The 17447-nt window shown below is 44.6% G+C and overlaps 2 pseudogenes; one reads left to right on the forward strand and one right to left on the reverse strand.

The window, feature by feature from the left end:
- Nucleotides 1-296: 296 nt before the first annotated feature.
- Nucleotides 297-6274, reverse strand: LOC141425902 (Golgi phosphoprotein 3-like; annotated as a pseudogene).
- A 2795-nt stretch (nt 6275-9069) lies between these two features.
- LOC109692204 (transcription elongation factor A protein-like 8) lies at nt 9070-16433 on the forward strand (annotated as a pseudogene).
- The last annotated feature ends 1014 nt before the right edge of the window (nt 16434-17447 follow it).

The raw sequence follows: 17447 nt of genomic DNA on the forward strand, positions 1-17447 counted from the left end.
AGAAACCTTAAATTTAAAAGGTTCAATCCAAACATATCCTCTTTGCTGCATACTCTCTTGTTTTCTCAGTCTATGAAGGGTGCCACTAGCCATCTGTTTGCCCAAGCCATGGATCTTGGCATCACCCTTGATTCTTCCTATTCTCTATCTCCATGGCAGCCATTCTCTTAAGTTCTATTTCATAATTCCTTGGAACTTTTTATTTCTTTCCATCCATCACTACCACCTTAGTTCATGATCCCATCATTGCTTTCCTGTAGGAATTCTTTCTTGGCAGGGGAGGGAGGAGATATTTATTAGGCGCGTGTAGGTTCATCTGTGGGGTGGAAAGTATTGGGAAAAGCAAAATCTGCTTATAATGGTCAAAGGTCTATGAAGAAGCCCAAAGTTGCTCTTACCAAATCATAAGTCTGATTTAAGAGAAGGAAAAAAAATGATAAAAATATCTCACCACACAAAACTTAGTTATGGGGTCTCTGACATCACCAGCCAGCAGGGGAGAGAAGCTCTTCTGCCACATTTGGGATTTATTGAAGGCTGCCAGAAGAGACTTGATTATCTCTGAGGCACTGTGCCTTGTTCCCTCCACTTCAGGGTCCAGTTCTTTGGCTTGACTCATTGCCATGTCATATGTGTCATCTACCAGACACCAGAAGACTCTCACACATTGGAGGAGTGGGCTAGCACCTGGAGAACTAGTCTGCACTTGTTCAGTCATTGGCCCACCACTTTTGTACACTCTCTTGAAGTTTTGTCACTGGTTACTATTTTTCTATTGTATTGGTCCATGGATGAGTGGTCATGTCAAATAGCAGGAAATCCTTCTTCTCAGTGGTCAGAATACCCTTTTCTACTAGATTCTTTGCAGTTTGCTCTTGTACATTCCTCAACTGGTACTGTAATTTGAAGGGGCTCCAGGTCTCACCAGCTCTATCCATAGTTTCTGTGGGTCCAGTTGCTTTAATGGGTCGGAGAGTTTCATCCAGTTAAATGTCACCTGTTGGGATGTCTGACTCTAGCAGTACTTTTCTGTCTAGTGGTAGCCTCTTACACTGGTGGGGAGTTGCAAACACATTCAACCCTGCATCTGTCAGCTCTGTCAGGATGCCCCTTTGTAGGTCAAATGATATGCAGTAATTCCAGAAAGATGTGTAACCTTCTTTATCTCTTAGTCCAGGAATGATACTTCTTCCATAAGAGTGAGGTGGATAGCCTTAGAGTCTCCAGAGTCCTCATTATCTACAATCCTTACTTGAGTGTCTTCCTCACTTTCTACCTTCTTTTCAGAGCTCCTGCTTCCTTCAGTGTGATTGGCCCAGGTGAGTTCTCACTTGTTTCTGATGTTACTCCTGGGTTACAGTTGGATGCAGACTGCAGCTTGAGTTCTAATTTAGGAGGACACCTGTTCCCCTCGCCCCTGCACTTCATCCTAGAAGGTGAGTTCTGACAATCCATGCAAGTCTTATTCCCCAACTTTAAGCTCCCTAGTGGTTGCTGCTGCTCTTAGGATAAATTCTAAATGCTCAACATAGCTTGTAAGAACCTACATGACCTGGCCTAGCTCTTGCTATCCTCCCTCTCTTCACACTCACAATCCTCTATTTCACATGCCACCTCAGTTTTTTTTTGGTAGGATGGGGCTTTGAACTCAGGGTTTCACACTCGGAAAGCAGGTGCTTTGCCACTTGAACCAAACCTCTAGAACATTTTGCTTTGGTTATTGTAGATGGAATCTCTGGAACTATTTGCCCAGGCTGGCCTTGAACCTCTATCCTTCTGATCTCAGCCTCCCAAGTATCTAGGATTACAGGCATGAGCCACTGGTCTGAACCTTGATCCTCCTGATCTCAGCCTCCCAAGTATCTAGGATTATAGGCTTGAGCCACTGGTACCTGGCTGCTACCTTGTCTTTAGTATGTTCCAATCCATTTCTTAGACTGTTCTTCCCTCTCGTTATATGATTTTACCTGGCTAATTTCTACTTATCTTTTAGTTCTAAAGCTTAACTATCACTTAGATATGACCTCACAGGCTGGGCTGGGTGCTCCTTCTCTTTGCTCTCTCTTGCACCTCCCATCCCTTGGTACCTCACTCTCATCTTCCTATTAGAGTATTAATTGGTTTTTGTCTGTATCGCCTGATAGACTGAGCTCTGTGAGGACAGGGACAGAACTATCTTCTGTGACCCTAGAATTTGCAAACAGTAGAGAAGAAGTATCTATTAGCTATTTACGGCAGAATAACAAATTGCCCTAAAATTCAGTGACTTGAGACAGCAAACATTCATAACATCACAGTTTCTGTGGGGTCGGAATTCAGGAGCAGCCTATCTGAGTGCAGTTAACATGTCAGCCAGAGCTGCTATCATCTGGGCTGGAGGACCTTCTTTCAAGATGGCGCACCCATACGGTTGTTGGAAGGAGGCCTTACCTACTTACCACTGTATGGGATTCTCCAAACGTCTGCTTGAGAGTCCTCATGACATGGTAGCTAATTCTCTTGTTGGGTAATCCAGGATAAAGAGCAAAGTGGAGACTGGTACACCTTTTATGCCTCAGTTTCACTTGAATCATTAATTTGGCCAAACTGGCACTATCAAATTCATTAGAAGAGACTAAGTATAGCTCACACTAACGGGAGGGGATTTAGTCTCCAACTTTTGAAGGACGGATTATCAAAGTATTTGTGAACACATTTTAAAACCACTACAGGACTGGAGTAAATGAGAATGTGTTAAATACATACACCAATATAACACTTCTCCATTCATTGATGCCTTCTGATTGATGTTGAATGTCACCTACCAGTGCAGGACTTCCCCTGGGAAGAAGGCTGAACATTCCCTTGGAGAGTGGAAAGTGTGAGAAACCCACTTATGGTAGTCATCTCACCCCTACTCCTGTTCCACAGGCCCAGGGAAAAAGGTCAGAACCTTAACTTCACTTTGTAATATGTTGCCAACCTCAGACACAGCCCTTTCTACTTTTTAAAGCTTCTTTGCCCAGCTTACCTCACTTCCTTCCCCAGCCATCCCTTAAGATTCAGGGAAGTCAGACTTGTGGTTTTTGGAAAGTCAGAGTGGCAGAGCTAGAAAATAGCTGCAGAACATTGTTTGGTCAACTATTTTCAGATTACCCTCTATTTTACTCAACGCTCTTAGAAAAAGCTAGTGGCAAGTACAGAAGTAGATCTTGAGCCAAGTTGGGCTCCAGGTAGCTGAGGATCTGGACTTTGCAGTGTTTCTGCCACATGTGAGATTTTATAAGTCTCAATATATCGTCTGTAAAATGGGAATGGTTATGAAACCTGCACAGAAGACTGTTATGAGGGCCAAATGAAATAAAACATGCAGAGCCTAGCACACATTAATGCTTGATATACTATCTCTGCCTATATTTTATTGGGGGGGTGGGCAAATAGACATTTCCTCGTTACCCAAGGCAGTAAGGATTATATTTCCTCATTTTTGTATCCTAAACAGCAAACCTCAATGTCTTTTTTGTGTGCAATATACTTTTTGTTCTCCCGAAGTAGAAAGCTTGCTAGAAGCAGTTCTGACAGTTGAAGATGAAGAAGCCATATGTGTGTGTACATGTGTGCATATACTAGCTGTTGACATTTGGAAAAAGTTCCTTTTTGTAAGATTGTTGTGGAAAGTGCCATTACTCCACTGTGATCAGGGACTTTTGCTGTGGACAGAGAAAGAGAGAGAGATTGAGAGAGAGAGAAAAAGGTATCATTGTAGATTTTGCCTAACACGGGCAAAAACTTAGGCTGGGTCCAAGATTGGCTATTTGATGCGTGAGTCATAGAGCATAAAAGAACAGGACATGTTCTCCTCAACTATTTGAAGGAGGAGAGAAAGGAGATTGGCAGCAGCATCTGAGGAAGGAACTACAGAAAATAAGGCACGATTCCCAAAGCTTTGGAAGTTTCTTTTTCATGTTGTTCTTTGCTCTTTGACTTGACATCCCACCTTAGCTAATATATATATTTTAATTAAAAATAATTTTAGGCTGGGTACAGTGGCTCACGCCTGTAATCCTAGCTACTTGGGAGGCAAGAGTCGAGAGGATGGAGGTTTTAGGCCAGCATGGGCAAAAAGTTCTCGAGACTCCATCTCAGCCAATAAAAGCTAGGCATGGTGTCACATGCCTGTCATCCCAACTACTCAGAAAGCTTAAATAGGAGGATCTTGGTCAGGCTGGCCTGGAAATAAATGTGAGACCCTATCCGCCCCCAATCCCCCGAAAAATAACTAAAGCAAAAAAAAGCTGGGGGAGTGACTTACGTGGTAGAACGCTCAAGGCCCTGAGTTCAAACTGCTCTACTATCCCACCACCAAATAGAACAATCTTAGGACTGGGAAGTGTAGTTCAGTGGTAGAGTACTTGCTAGCATGCAGAAGGCCTTGGTTTGATCCCCAGCACAGCAAGAAAAAAAAATTTGAGAGTCCAACTACTGTATATCACAGTTCTCTCAGATAATAATTGAAATCCTGCTTTTTGTTGTTGTTTGCTTTTTTGAGGCAGGGTCTTGCTAAGTAGCCGAGGCTGAGCTTGACCTCTCCATCCCTCTGCCTTAGCCTTCAAGTGCTGGGATCACAGGCATGTGCCATCACCCAGAGGAAGCAAGGGCTTTATTTAGGGCAGGGCAACAACCCCTGGAGGACTTTGGTAGGTGTTCAATGGTGCACGTGTCACTAAGGGAGATGCCAGTGCCAGTTCCTATCTGTGATGTGACCCTCCCATATTCTTTTTTGTACATCATTATTTTCTGAAACATGGATGATTTTGTTTTTCTTTTAATTCTTTCCAGGGGAAATTTCCCTTAGAAAATTCTCAGTAGCTACTTTATGTGGCAGTAATAAAGTCCAACTTGCTATACACCTTAGTAGCCTAAATGTGTAGCTTAAACTTCCTTTGATTCTCTTCTGCTCACTGAAGTCAGGACCTTAGATCTGGTCCAAGGCAGCAAATGGATCCTTTGTGGCATAAAGCTGATAAGAAGTAGAACTCAGATGTCTTCAGTCCTAATTCCAACTTGATTTTAACTAAGGAAATTTGGAGACTCAGAGAAGAAGGTGGAACCATGATTTGTGTTTTTGCTTTTTTTTCCCTGTGCCCCCCACTGTTTTGGTGGTACTAGAGTTTGAATTCAGGGTCTTACCCTTACTAGGCAGGCTGTCTACCATGTGGGACATGCCCCTAGTCTTTCTTTGGTTATTTTTCAAGTAGGGTCTTGAGCTGGCCTGGACCAAGATTTTCCTTCCTGTGCCTTCCGTGCAGTCGGGATCACTGCGTATACACCATCATGCCCAGCAAATTGATTGAGATGGGAGTCCTGCTAATTTTTATCCTGGACTGGCCTGGAAATAGAGAGCCTCTCAATGTCTGCCCCCCAAGTAGCTGGGATTACAGGCATGCACCACCATGGCCAGTCCATGTTTCTGCTTTTAAAATATTGAGAAGCTCTTTCTCCCTCTTATCACTTGGTAATGGCTCTTCTTTTGCAAACTGGTGTGTCCTCAGGCTATCCATTACAGTTCAAATGGGCTACACATTCCTTTATGTCCAGTAAAGTCCCATCAGTAAAGGGAGGGGCTGGTGTTCTTGAAAACCTGAATGCAGTGTGAGGGAGAAGTACTCTCACTGTATATCCCAGGCTATCTCAAACCTATGATCCTTTTGCCTCCTGAGGGCTGGGATTACTGGTGTGTGCCACTACGCCCAGCTTAGGGAGGAGTTTTAATTTTGAAAATTTTGTTGAATCACTCTATCTGTGTGCTCTGAGTTTTGCCTTCCTTTCATTTTTGTAAATCCTGTGTCTTGATTCCAGAAGTCAGACTTATATAAGTGGATAATGGATTGTAAGGGAACAGTGTGATCCAATGCCTTGAACTTGGGCTGAAGGCCTCACTGTCTTGTACATGGTGCCCAATAAATGTTTGCAGTGCCTTGGGCATGAAGATTTGCCTGAACAGCCTCCGGGACGTTTGCACGTGACTTCCTTCTCCTTATCCAAAGGCACTGGTACTAACAGTTTACAAAGCATGTTCTCAGCTCACACCCTTCCAAAGGGTGTCATTTCTTGATTTTTCTGCTCTGCACTCCATCGTGTTTTCCCTTTCACTTCCAGCCCCATTGTGCTGCTGCAGCTTTCCTTTTGCCTACGTGTGCAGCTCGAGGGGAAGCCCAAGCACACGCACAGTCAGGGGGAGCAGGGGCAACCGCTCAGGAAACATTGGACTGGAGCACTTACGACTCAGAGTCATGGTTCCATTTCCGGTCCGCCACTGACAGGCAACAGTGAAGCTCTGCAGGGGGAATGTCTGGTGTCACCATGTGCAAAAATGTGGACCGTGCCTAAATGAGGCCCCTGGTATGTAAGCTTGTCAGCAGGGTGTTAGAAGAAAAGTCAGTACCTCCTTTCAAGAAATACACAACAAGCTTGTCCTTCCCAAGGACCAGAGAATGACAAGGAAAATTTTCACATAGAATTGGAATCTACTGACCTAATGTGGAACAATGACATCTGACACAGGCCTTGTGGGTTGTGTGCATTTTATACCAGAATGAGATATTTTTATAAAAGCAAAGAAACTACACTGCTAACAGGATCTTCAAGAAGATATTTTCATTACTTTTCTATTTTATTTCTTGTGGTACTGGGGATTAAACCAAGGGCCTGAAGCACGTTAGGAAGGCGCTCTACCACTTGAGTCATATCCCCAGCCCTTTTGTTTATATTTTGAGATAGGATCTCTCTAACTTTTTCTGGGCCAACCTCGAACTTGTGATCTTCCTACCTCTGCCTCCTGAGTAGCTGTGATTACAGGTAGGCACCACCACGCCCAGCTTTTCAATTCCTTCTTTTTACACTTGTGTTTGTGTGTATATTTCCCCCTGAATAAATTAATCTTTTCAGGAGGTGTTCATTTTCTAGGTATGAATGAAACACTTTACAAAAAGATCTCAGTGGTGGGGTTGAAAAATCATGGGCCTTAGAACCATCTAGATCTGAACTGGCTCACTACGACTTACATAGCTATGCTCTATTTAATGTATTTCTTGACCTCTGTGTGACTTGCCATACTTAAAATTGGTCTATAAGAGGAATTCCCTAATTTGTAAAATAAGCCCCATATATTCCTTTTGAAATTGGTACTGGTGAGTGGAAAGAGAGAATGAAAACACAGTGAGAGGCACCCAGGGGGTTCTTAGCCATAAGCAGTTCCCTTTCCCTGTTTATTTATTGTACCTGGACTGCAGGCAGGTCCCAATTTAATGCTAAAGGGTTTTGCAAACTGATTTTTTAAAAAACTTAATGGCTTTAGAGGAACTCTCTAAGAAACTACTGGCAAATTAGCTGGCAAAGTGACAATAAATTCATAAACCTGCCAATATCTGTGGTTTGTGTTGCTTTTGTCTGTTACATGGTGAGACCTGTAGAAAATGGATAAAGAAACAGAGACTGCCCTTAAAATTCTTTCTTGGTGTGTTAGGTTGAGCCACAGGAAATTGCTAGTTTTGAAGGACAAAGGCACTGGGCTGTTGGCAGTTTCATAGGCTCAACTTGGTGGCAGGAGACAGGAGGATGTTGGTGCAGAGCAGGGAGGGCCTGCTGGAGGCAGGATTGTCTAATGTGGCAAGCCTTTCAGTGGCCACCTCGCTGAGTATAGGTGCCACTTGTAAGAACTCCCTCATTCTCCTGTGTTATCAGGCTTTGCTCTGAGCTGCTTGCTGGGCCAGTGACTTCTTACTCCATGCTTTTCTTACTGGGGACCTTCAGTATTGTGGCTTCTCCCTGGGGACAGCTTAACCCTGGGGACGGACACTAAGCCACAGGCACTGACCTCAGCTTTCGCTTCAGTCAGCTCGGACTCCTCCTCTTCTGGATTATCTTGCGAACACAAAGCTCCTAGTTGGGCTTGCCTCCAAACCTCATCCCCAACGCACCTTTTGGGGCCCCTTTTGGGTATGTGGGGACCATTTTAGGGAGACAGGAACTCACATAGCAAGCTGAAGTTGAGATTGGGATGTGGTCTGTGGCCCAGCTGGGCAGAGTGCAGGACCCTTGGATAGGCTCTGAGGGACCCCACTCTGATTTCTCACTTAGAACAAGGCTACTTGTGGTTCTTCCTGCCTGGGAGACACCCGGTTCCTTGCATTGGGCCTTCCTGATGCTGACTCCACTTCCTGTCGTCTGTGGCCGCACTCGACACTTACCCTCTACTTCCTCCCAAGAGGGACTCCCTCCCTCCTGGCCTCTTCCAGAGGCCACCAGCCCTCAAGCTGGAAGAAAGCCAGCTTGCAGCCTGAGCCTCCTCAGCCCAGGGCCATCCTCAAATAGGATGTCCACAGGAAGCAGTGGGGATGTGGGAGAGAGGCAGGCTGGTTGTGCATCCATCCGCTCACCTTGTGGCTCTTATCTGAGCTCTGGCTGGTTTCAGTGAGAAGGAGCCTGGGGGAAGTCGGGACTGCGTGCGCACAGAACAGGAAGCTGAGCAGTTGGAGACAGATATGCCTGGATGAGAGGATGTCTGATGGGAACAGAAAGGTCAATTTTCCAGGAGAAGGGAGATCTGGAGAACTGAGAAGAGAATTCATGTTTTTCGCAAAGAAAATATTGTTTTTGAAACTATTTAATTTTTTCTAATGATGGCAATGATAGCTACTTACCATGAGTTTTTCATTATTTTTGCACATTACTTACTAGTCCCTTTTATTAGGAAGACTTGAATCTTCAGCTCTGGAAAATGTTCTTGTATAACCTCTCTTGGATCCTTTCTATTATTTTGTCCTGGAATGCCTGTAAATTTGTGCTGTAGTTCATGGATCATGTTCTCATGTCTCTGAATTTTTAGTTCGCATCTTAAATCTCTTGATCTTTTGCAATCCTGGGGTTTGACCTCAGGGTCTCATGCTTGCTAGGCAGGTGCTCTACCACTTGAGCCGTGCCCCTAGCTCTTTTTGCTTTTAGTTATTTTTATTGTTTAGGAGAAAGTAAAGATTTACTAAGACACCATTAACAGTGGGGAGAGAATGGTAGGTAGCTAGGCAAAGGAGCATGGCGCACCGAGGCAGGGTTGAGAGTAGGTTTTACACTTTAGATTAGGCCACTTTAGACTGGGAGTCTCTCTTTTGGGGACCTTACTGATTGATTGTCTCTTCCTCAAATCATGGTTTGAAGTCTGCACACTTAGCCCCCTCCATTTTCATTCTACCTGGCTCTTGGAATTTTGATCCTGCCATGACTCTGTAAGTGGGGGGCTTTCCTCTACATTCCACCCCCTGACAGAACAACAAACCAATCCTGATTTGAGTGGGTTGAAAGTTTCATCTTCTTGGAACTGCTTTGAACTGGATAAAATCATAAAAATGTCCTGGCCTGTGTATTTGTTGTTCTGGCAGAGGATTATGGAAGACTCCACAGGGACATGGCAAGATCTAATTGAATGGCAGAATAAAATTGTAGAGAAGTGTGATCCAGGGGGCTCAGAAGGCTGGAGGCTCAGACGGTAGGGAAGGAGCCCATGTTGTAGCATCATTTGCAACTCTATGGTGTGTTTGACAGATAAGTACTTGCTAGAGTCATTTTCCATGTGTTTGATTGTAAATGCTCCAGAAGATCAAAACACCAGCACTGAAACGAGGCTCATGGCTATAATCCTAGCTACTCAGGAGGCACAGATCAGGAGGATTGCAGTTCAAAGCCAGGCTGGGAAAATAGTTCACAAGACCCTATTTCAAAAATACCCAACACAAACCAAGCCTGGTGGAGTGGCTCAAGGTATAAAGCAACTGCCTAGCAAGCGTGAGGCCCTGAGTTTGAACTCCAGTACTGCAAAAACAAAACACCAGCACAGAAACTCCTTCCACAGGGGAGAAGTGATGCCATCCAAGAAGTGGATGAGAGGATTTGAAAATAAAAGTGTGAGGAGAGGTGTGAGGGCCACCATGTACACCGTGAATTTGGGAGCCACAGGTTGATAAAAGAATTTACCAAGATAGAGAGTAAGAGAAAGTAAAGATTTATAAGGACACCATTAAAAGGGGAGAGAATTGCAGGAAGCTAGGCAATGGAGGATAATGCCAGTTTTAGTTATTTTTCAGGTTACAGTCTATGATTCTGCGCACAATCAGCAGCAACCTGTGATCCTCCTTCCTGTGCCTCCCAAATAGTTGGGATTATAGGCGAAAACCACCACGCCCAATCCCTTCTCTTAATCTTTTGAACTTTATTTTGAGGGAATCATTCCAGTCTTCTACTTAATGAGTTCATTTCTCACAGGTGACCTTTTGTAATTTGTTTCATCAGCTGAGTTTTCATTCCGCAATTATGTCTCTGTTTCTTAAGAATTCTGATGACTTCTTTTCCTGAGCAGCCAGTCGTTCTTGGATTTAGCATCCTTACACATCTGTCTCAGGATACTCATTAACTTAATTTAAAGGTCTCTCTTTCCTGTAGTACCTGTTTCCCCAGGGTCCGTGCATTGAGCTTGTGCTCGTTACCTGCTGGTTTTCTCAAATGTGTGGAGGTGCCTGTTACCTGTCACATGCCAGATGAAGGCACTGGTAGTTGGTGCATATTTTCTCAGCCCTAGTAAGGATCCCTTTGCTTCTGATATTGAACCTGCCTACTGGTCATGGAATCAGGACTTGGTGGGGGAAGGGAAGAAGTATGGTGAGAATAAGTAGAATCAGGAGTAGAGAGAATGGTCAGAATATGAGTTCAGACAAGGGGATGGAGATGGTCTGGGAAAAGGCTGAGGAGGCTGTAGATATGGGAAGGGGAGGGTGGGAGGTGGAGAATATTCAAAGCTAATGGTCTCTATTGACTCTGAGCAGCTTAAGGCCCACCGAGATGTGTTTGGGACTTGAGAGAAAGTAGAGCTAGAACATAAATAGCAGAGGTGGGTTAGGAGCTCAGCCACTACAGTTAAAGGGAATGCAATAGGAAAGGAAAGAAAGGCACGACAAGCTCTGCAGACACTGAGGAAACAGTAGACTGGGCTCAGCTGTTGTGGACAGCAAGGGGGAGAGATGAGTCAAGAGTAACTGAGGATTCTGGGTGAGTGGGGCTGCACTGTCAAAGAGAAGGAAACGGTTTGGGGAGGATCGTGAGTGGTTTGATCCCATGGACTCTGAGATGTAGAGGTGACCTGGGACAAGGGGGCGGGGGGGGGGGAGGAGATGTAGGTGTGGTGCTCATGGGGAGGCTGACCCTTAGAGACAGACGTGGGACTTGTCCACGTAGAGGCAACAGCTGGTGCCACATGTACTTGTAGGGCTGCTGAGAAAGAGCTTTGAGATGCTTTTAGGGAATAAGAGGATGAACAGTTAGCAGTAACACCATCTGAAAGGGAAAAGTCAGGAAGGAAAGCCACAGTAGTTCAGAGTCATAAATGCCAAAGGAAGAAAGAGAGGTAGTTTTTTGTTTTTGGTTTTTTTTTTTTTTTGGTGATACTAGGGTTTAAACTCAGGACCTTGTATTTGCTGGGCAGATGCTCTACCATTTAAATCATGTTTCCAGCCATTTTTGCTTTAGTTATTTTTCACATAGCTGGGATGACAGTTGTGCACAATACCCAGGTTATTGGTTGAGATGGGGTCTCATAGAACTTCTTGCCTGAGACTGGTTTCAAACCTTTATCCTCCAGATCTCTGCCTCCTGAGTAGCTGGGATTACAGTCTTGAGCCACTGTGCCCAGCAAGGAGAAGAGTTTTAAGAAGGAAGTAGTGTCAGGTGCTGGTGGCTCATGCCCGTAATCCAAGTGACTCAGGAGGTAGAGATCAGGAGGATCACGGTTCAAAGCCAGTGGGGCAAATAGTTCGTGAGACCCTCTCACGGAAATACCCATCACAAAAAAGTGCTGGCGGAGTGGCTCAAGGTGAAGGCCCTGAGTTCAAGTCTCAGTACTGCAAAAAAAAAAAAGAGAAGGAAGTGAGTGAGTGGTTTTGTGAAATGCAGTAGGAAAACAGATCACATACTAAAATGATGCTCTGGTGTAGGCATGTTCCTTGTATTAATTTATTTAAACCTTATAACCACTCTCCAAGCGGGGGTATTATATTGTTCCCTATTTTATAGACAGGAAAATGGAAATCAGAAAGGCAAGCACCTGACCCCAACTCACACAACTGTAAGGTGTGGCACCATATTGGCCCTGAAGCCCACTCCTTATAAAGTACCATGGCTCTGTCTAAAGTAGATCTTTTTTTCTGCTTTCTGATGTATATCTAGGCTTCCAGTGTAAATCTGGACTTTCTATCCACAGACCCTAAGTTGGAATAACCAACTTCTCTCTTTGGGATTATGAGGAGACCATATTCATGTATAAGAATGGTAAACACATTTTAGTAACTCTGAAAAACTGTAGATTTCAGGTCTTTAAAAACACAGTGGGTTCCGTACATTGGGTCCTAGTTATTTGGGGAATTCATTGTCTCAGTACTACCCAAAATCCAAAAACCAGGCAGTGAGCTTAGTAAATTACATTCATGTCATTTCTGTTTCTAGCCTTCCTGTGACCGCTGCAGCCTTCAGGATGAAGTCACTGTTCTTAGCATGGCGTGTGATAACCCCAGCGTGGCATGTGAGAATCATCTCGGGCTGGGCTTGGGCTGTCTCTGCAGCCTCCCCTCTCTCCACCCCACCTGGTGCTCTGTACCGGGTCTCTAAGAACAACCTTGCCTCACTGGAATGGGCCACCTCTCCCAGGGCCTTTGTATGTGCTGCTTCCTTCCAGCACTTTCCCTCCTTTCCGCTCCCTGGCCTGACCGTGCAGCTGAGGTGACCCACAAATCTGATCCTATCACCCTCTGACTTAAATCCCTCTGGTGATTTCCCATGATGCATACAATAAAATCCCAATTTGTAACTCAAAAGCCTTGCTTGATCTGATCCTTGCTTGTCGCTCTGACCTCAGCCCCTTATGCTGCCCTGGCCACTTTTAAGTCCAGCCACTCTGGTCTTCCTCCTGTCCCCTTCCAGTTGCGCATCAAGCTCACCCTTGACTCAGGCCTTTTTCTCTGTTTGAAAGCCCCGCTCTCCATTTTATATTTTAGCTCCTCAGCGTAAACATCACTTCCTTGGGTCTCTCAGGCCACCTGGTCATTCTTTGTCACGTTCCTCTGTCCCTGGTCATTCTGTGTCACGTTTCCTCCTGAAATGTGAGCATCTAGTGAGGAGGACCTTGTATGCCTGGTCCATTGCTCTATTCTAGCACTCAGAGCAGTGGCAGGCCCATGATAATTGCTCAGTTAATAGTTGAATAGATGCAGGTGCTTGAGTTGCCTCTTCCCGGCAGTCTTCCCTGACTGATTGCTATTTTTTAGCTTGGATTAGGGCCTCTCTGATGTGTTCACTTGGAGCCTGGGTTTCTCCTGAATGACTGCCCCACTGCCCTCTGAGGTGTAGGACAACTTACCTAGGTAGCCTCACAGTTCTGCTCAGCTCAGTCCTGCAACCAATGTCTGCTGGCTATTGAGTGAATGAGGAAGGGGAAAATGACAGAGACGCTGAGAGAGGAGAGTTCTTCTCTCTTGGACTCCAGGAAAACCTGCAGATTTCCTTGTCTTCTTCTTCCAACAGAAGCAGGGGGCAACCATCTTTCCAAAAAGGGGCCCCAACCTGTCCACCTCCTTGCTGATTTTGTTTGGTTCACAAGCCTGCAGACCTCCCCTGGAGAGGCAGGTGGTGACCCTGGGAGAGTAGGCCAGCTGGTATAGAGTGTCCTGGAGGCTTGCCCTCTGGGGGGGAGGGTAACATCTAGAAACTGGCCTGGCTGATTTTTATCAATCTGCCTTTCAGTGAAATTGTGTGGTGTGAAACAGAACAATACAATTGCTTAACAATCCCTGTCTGCAGTTTTCACTCAATTATGGAACCTTGAAAAAATCAAATCCCTAGATTCAAGTGCCAAACCCTGTTTAAGAATTAATATTGCTAAAGTTCAGTGTTCTAGGCTGCTTATTGCTTATTGGAAAAATGTCACCATTGCCTCTTCATAAGTGTGGTTCTGGGACTGAGATGCTGTGATTAAATAACACTGCTTGGAAGAGATTTGATTCTTGTCACTGAGAGGAAAAACACTTCAGTAGAACACATGGGAAGAAGAAATTAAAAGCAAATTTATCTGTGAGCAAGGATGCACTCCTGTAATCTCGGCTACTAGGAGACAGACATCAGGAGGATGGAGGTTTGAGGCAAGCCTGGGCAAGAAGTTATGGAGACCCTATCTTAACAAACAAACTAGGTGTGGTAGTGAATGTCTACTGTCCCAGCTACAAGGAAGGCATAGATAGGAGGCTCACAGTCTAAGGCTGGCCCTGGCAAAAATGCAAGACCTTATCTGAAAAATAACTAAAGCAAAAGGGGGTGGGGCACGGCTCAAGTGGTAGAGCGCCTGCTAGCAAGTGCAAGGCCCTGAGTTCAAACCCAATACTGCCCCTGCAAAGGTAAATTTAATTAAATGAATTCCCTTTTGGCTTTGTCCCACTGTTCTCATCTCTGATCTCCCAGCCCCCTCTCCTCACCCCACTCCCCACTCTGCTCCCCTCAACTCCTCAAGCTGAGTGCCAAGCTGTACTTCCCCATTCAGGACTAGGACCTCAGAAGGCTCAGATTCAGCTGGTGCATCTCACTGGGACAAAAGCAAGGAAGAATTGTGTGGCAGACAAGGCTCGTGATAGGAAACAACAAGGTAAGAGTGAAACATTGCATCCTGATACACAAGCTTTGATGAAAACAAAGGGGTTCTCTCCTGTGCACTTGGGTGCTGTGTTGTCAGGCCCGTCATGGCTGTGCCTGCACTAAACATGTTACAGGCTTTGTTTTTTTCTTGTCTTCTCCTGAGACAAGCTTTTAACAGCATAAAAACTATTTACGTGGCATTTCCATTGTGTTAGGTGTTACAAGTCATCTAGAGATGATTGAAAGTGTACAGGAGGCTGTGCATAGGTTCTGTGCAAAAGCTAGGTCATTGTACATAAGGGACTTGAACATCCACAAATTTTGGTATCTTGGTTCTAGAACCAGTTCTCCTCAGACAGCAAGGAGTGACTGCATAGGACTCGGTACAGAGTCCACCAGTGCCTCCCAGAGACACTGACCTCCCACATGACTCAGCTGTCCTACAGTGACCCTTGCAGAAGTGCTGGGAGAGACTGGGGTTAGGGAGACCATCTGACAGCCCTGTGTACTACGAAGCCACTGGAGGGCTCTTCTTTGGTCCCTCAAATGTGAAGGCAGTGAAAATGACATTATTATTGTTAATACTTCCCTCCCTTTATGTTTACCTGTTTTGTTTTTTCACAAACTTATATTTCTATTATTTATTTATTTATTTATTTTAGTGGGCTGGAATGAAGGTTCTCAGAGGCCCTCAGCCTGACAGAACCTGTTTTTCCTGAACAAGTGCCTTTATTCTATCGTTACCCCTAACTTTTACTGTTTCAGGCCTTGGCATAAGTGGGCACTTTACTGCTGTTTGTGAATGGATCAGCCCTATGATTAGATGGGCCACCTGGTAGACCTTGTGCCTAGGTGGCTAGGGGTGCATCCAGAGAAACATCTGCCATGTGCCACTCAGCATTTCATGTTTGCTCCCATCAACAAATTAGTTTTGGGCAGTTCCCTTTCACTGGGGAAGGAGAAAAGTGCTCTGAATCCTTTAGGGATTTTTAGTTTTTTAGGCAAGACACAAATCAAGGCGAAGGATGAGAGAAGAAAAACCCTTGGATCCCTATAAGATTAACTTATTCAAAAAGAAAATAATAGCTAGTTATGGTGGTGCATTTCTGTAATCCAGGCTACTTGGGAGGCAGAGGTGGGAGGACGGTGGTCCAAAGTCAGTAGTCTGGGGAAAGACAGTGTAAGACTGTATCTCAAAAGCAAGCTAAAAGCAAAAGGCATGTGGCAGAGCATCTACCTAGCAAGTATGAGGCCCGGAGGTTAAACCCCAGTACCAGAAAGAAAGAAAGAGAGAGAGAGAAAGAAGGAAGGAAAGAAGGAAGGAAGGAAGGATAGAAGGAAAGGAAGGAAGGAAGGATAGGAGGAAAGGCAGGAAGGAAGGAAAGAAAAAATAAAGCATACTCAACATGTAAAAGTCTTGTAGAGAATGAAGGAAAACCACAGAGCGTGCCAATGGTAAAGGAGGACTATCCTTTGGAAGATGTGCCACTGGAAGTGGAAGGGAAGCCTCAACCATGGAAGAAAGTGTAAGCCAGCAGGCTGAGAAAACTTTCAGGGGCCCTTTACCTGACCAGGGATTTAAAGAGGACACTCCCATTAGGCATTTGGACCCTGCAGAAGTGATAAGGGTAGATGAGTTGGGAAGGCTTGGGAGAGAGATAAGAAGAGTTGTGACCAGGCATTGAAAACAAAGGAATTCGTGCAGCTGCCCTTGTCCTGTGTGCTTCAGGCCTTGAAATCTTTGTCTGATAATTGAAATGGCTGCTGCTTTCTTTCTGTTAGCATTTTCTTTGACCTTCATTTTGCTTTACTTACCTGGTAGTATTTTGTTTAGGGTAGATTCCTTGTTACCAGCATCTCGTTGGATTTTAACCCATTTTCAAGGTTTATTTTTCAATTGGAAAATTTTGCATGTGTGAATGGAAATATGCTCATTCCATATGGTACAGTAGAATGTAGCAGGTTACAAAACACAGAGGTAAGATAAAATTCCAAACTGTGCATGTGTGTGCGCGTGTGTATGTATATGTACATATGCATCTCAAAAACTTAACTGTGCTTATTCTGTGCCATGTGAAGTTTTGTTTTTATTTTGCTTTTGGTTTGTGTGTGTTTTTTAATGAAGACATGTGTCTCACACACAAGAATTGAGGATTTTTTTTTGCAAGAGCCAAGCAAAAAAAATTGCCGGTACAAGAAACGGGGACACTTACACTCTTAAAAGAACTATTAAAAAGAAATACAGCCCAGTGTTGGTAGTTCATGCCTGTAATCCTAGCTACTCAGGAGGCAGAGATCAGGAGGATTGCAAGTCAAACCCAACTGGAGGCAAATAGTTTAAAAGGCCCTATCTTAAAAATACCCAGCACAAAAAAGGGCTGGTAGAGTGGGTCAAGTGGTAGAGTGCCTGCCTAGGAAGTGTGAGGCCCTGAGTTCAAACCCCAGTGCCACCAAAAAAAAAAAAAAATAAGGGAATATACACCTCAAATTACCTCTGGATCTCTTTTCCAGTTGAATAAAACTGACAATCCAAAAAAAAAAAAGTCCTGGTGTTTCCACTGTTTTAATGTATCTTCTAATAGGGGTAAACTTTGGAGATTGTATTCCTTTCCTTTTCTTACAGGTTTTTGCTATGCCTATACTTTTCCAAAGGATTCCCACGAAGATGGCAGAATTTCCTATTTCTGTCTCACAAACATGGCCTTTCTCTGTCTTTCCTCTCTTGTTCCCTCCTCCTTCTTCGAGCTCAG

Source organism: Castor canadensis, chromosome 8, assembly GCF_047511655.1.
Source record: "Castor canadensis chromosome 8, mCasCan1.hap1v2, whole genome shotgun sequence".
In the NCBI taxonomy this organism is placed as follows: domain Eukaryota; kingdom Metazoa; phylum Chordata; class Mammalia; order Rodentia; family Castoridae; genus Castor; species Castor canadensis.